This window comes from Piliocolobus tephrosceles, unplaced genomic scaffold (genome assembly GCF_002776525.5).
Source record: "Piliocolobus tephrosceles isolate RC106 unplaced genomic scaffold, ASM277652v3 unscaffolded_27636, whole genome shotgun sequence".
NCBI classification, from domain to species: Eukaryota; Metazoa; Chordata; class Mammalia; order Primates; family Cercopithecidae; genus Piliocolobus; species Piliocolobus tephrosceles.
In genome coordinates, this window is record NW_022310572.1 from 5,947 (window position 1) to 9,012 (window position 3,066).

The following is a 3,066-nucleotide window of genomic DNA, read 5'->3' on the forward strand; positions in this document are numbered from 1 at the left end:
AAAAAAAAAAAAAAAAAAAAAAAAGATCACCTGCCTGTTCCACCCTAGGGTTAGATTTCTACATTAGGACCCGCCCTAGGGAGAACCAAGCTAAGAGAGGGAATTTCTTAGCAGCACTTGGAGGAAAATGAAGGTTCAAGAGTCCAGGGCATGGATCTAACAATTTTGGCCAGAGTTCTTTTAATCCTCATTTCAGACCAGCTCAAAGCTTCTGCCAGGAGCTTCTGCTTCCGGCTTCAAGCCAGAAAGTCTGAAGAAGCAAAATGTGTACAACAAGCTTTGCAGGGGCACGCCTTTGAGGTGTATCTTCCTGGAAGCACAGCTGGCAGATAGATGGCAGGAAGAGCTACCTCATGTTCTTCTCAGGCCTGGAACTTCCTCTCTTCTATCACCTCCAGTTACTCCACTATCTCTCCTATTCACACTCAGTCTTCTTCCAAAACTCTTTTTTTTTTTTTTTTTGATATGGAGCCCCGCTATGTCGCCCACACTGGAGTGCAGTGGCGTGATATCAGCTCACTGCAACCTCCACTTCCCGGGTTCGAGCGATTCTCTGCCTCAGCCTCCTGAGTAGCTGGGATTACAGGCACCCGCCACCATGGCCAACTAATTTTTGTATTTTTAGTAGAGATGGGGTTTCGCCATCTTGGCCAGGCTGGTCTTGAACTCCTGGCCTTGTGATCCACCTGCCTCGGCCTTCCAAAATGCTGGGATTACAGGCGTGAGACACCGTGCCCAGCTTTTTTTTTTTTTTTTTTTTTTTTGAGACAGAGTCTTTCTCTGTCTCCCAGGCTGGAGTGCAGTGGTGCCATCTCATCTCACCTCAACCTCCGCCTCCTGGGTTCAGGTGATTCTCTTGCCTCAGCCTCCTGAGTAGCTGGGACCACAGGTGTGAGCTACCACACCTGGCAAATTTTTGTAATTTTTTAGTAGAGACAGGGTTTCACCATGATGTCCAGGCTAGTCTCGAGCTCCTGGCCTCAAGTGATCCACCTGTCTCAGGCTCCCAAGTAGCTGGGATTACAGGTGTGCACCACCGCACTCAGCTAATTTTTGTATTTTTAGTAGAGACAGGGTTTAGTAGAGACAGGAAGAGTTGCTTTAACCTGGGAGGCGAAGGTTGCCATGAGCTGAGATCACACCCCTGCACTCCAGCATGGGCAACAGAGCGAGACTCCATCTCAAAAACAAACAAACGAACAAACAAAACACAAGCATTATTTCTTGTGTTCTCAGCCAGAAAACAAATTGACCTTGTACACAGCTTTGCAGACCTGGTTTCCACATAGGCAGAGAAAACTGGCGAGGGAGACAAATATTGTACTTATGAGAAAACAGTCTCTTTCTCTTTCACTCTCTGGAGTTTCTATTTGAGCCTCAACCTCAACCTCGACCTCCTGGGCTCAAGCTAATCCTCCTACCTCAGCCTCCCAAGTTGCTGGGACTACAGGCATGCACCACCACACCCGGGTAATTTTTTTCTACTTTTTTTGGACGTGGGCTCTCACTATGTTGCTTAGGCTGGTCTTGAACTCCTGGGCTCAAGTGATCCTCCCGTCTTGGCCTCCCAAAGTGCTGGCATTACAGACATGAGCCAGATCTGACCTCTTTATTTTTATTTATTTATTTTTTGGCATAAGAAAATTTATTACTACAGTGTTTTCACCATTAAAATTTATGATCTTGGTCTTTCCTTCTTGCCTTTGTATAGGGCCAGAAGAGACACATTGGCTACTTTGACAACCTTAAAGCGAACTCCAGGAATATCACCAACAGCATGACCTTTGCGACCAAATCCAGCAACCAGAACTTCATCGTTTTCCTCAATAAAGTTCAAGCAACCGTCATTGGGTACAAAGGCTATGATTTTCTTGCCATTCTTGATCAGCTGGACCCTGACACACTTCCTAATGGCAGAATTTGGCTGTTTGGCTTCAACTCCTACTTTTTCTAGGACGATTCCTTTTGCATGAGAAGCACCTCCAAAAGGGTTGGCCTTCAGGGCTGTGCCCAAATGAGCTTTCTTGTACTGTTTATCATGCCACTTCTGGTCTCGTCGGTGACTGCGGAGCTTCCTAGCAGTACGAAGTCCACGACACTTGCCCATCCCGTTGGCGCCACCGGCCTGAGCGAAAGAGACTCTTTATTTTTTCAAAATCAAAGGAATATGGGAGACTGGAAAAAAATTTAATGCAGATTTTGCTTTATTCTTTCTCTTCCTCTAGTCCTCTTGTACACAAATCTCCAGACAAAAACAGCGCCCTCGGTTTCCATTTAATTTAATGGATACCATAAACCTCTTGTTCAGTATATCCTCTGCATTGGGCAGGTGCTGAGTTCCTGTCAATGTCAGATTCCTCCCTTAGTAAACAAGAAAATACCCAGTTCCCTCTTTTTATCCTTCCCAGAACCTTTAAGTTTAATTCTCAGTTTTGTTTTTGGTGACAAGTGTAAATGTTTGCCCAGTCCCTGAGAAATAACTTAGATTCTTGTCTTGGGTCATGTGGAAACCTAGAGGAGCCCTCTTCCATCCTCTCCTTTCAATTGAGGCAAGCTTTAAAACTCAGACAGAGGCTGGTTGTGGTGGCTCACACCTGTAAATCCAACACTTTTGGAAGCCGAAGTGGGAGGATCCCTTGAGCCCAGGAGCTCAAGACCAGCCTGAGCAACATAGGGAGACTGCCTCTATAAAAAAAAATTAACCAAATTAGCCAGGCATGGTAGTGCATACCTGTAGCTCAACTCCTCAGGAGGCTGATGTGGACTATCACTTGAGCCCAGGAGGCAGTCTGCAGTGAGCCAAGATAGCGCCACTGCACTCCAGCCTGGGCAACAGAGTGCGATCCTGTCTCAAAAAACAAAAAGACTGAGATGGTGGGTTTTTGGTTTTTTGTTTATTTGTTTTCTTTTTTTTTGAGATGGAGTCTCGCTCTGTCACTCAGGTTGGAGTGCAGTGGCACAATCTCGACTCACTGCAACCTCTGCCTCCTGGGTTCAAGCAATTCTCCCTGCCTCAGCCTCCCAAGTAGCTGAGATTATAGGCACCTGCCACCATGCCTGGCTAAT

At 46.2% G+C, this 3,066-nt stretch overlaps 1 pseudogene across 1 annotated transcript; it reads right to left on the reverse strand.

Annotated features, from left to right (window-relative positions):
* Positions 1–1,626: 1,626 nt before the first annotated feature.
* LOC111537526 lies at positions 1,627–2,142 on the reverse strand (annotated as a pseudogene). Its single transcript, XR_002730036.2, has one exon. The product of XR_002730036.2 is annotated as a 40S ribosomal protein S23 pseudogene (transcript).
* Positions 2,143–3,066: the final 924 nt, after the last annotated feature.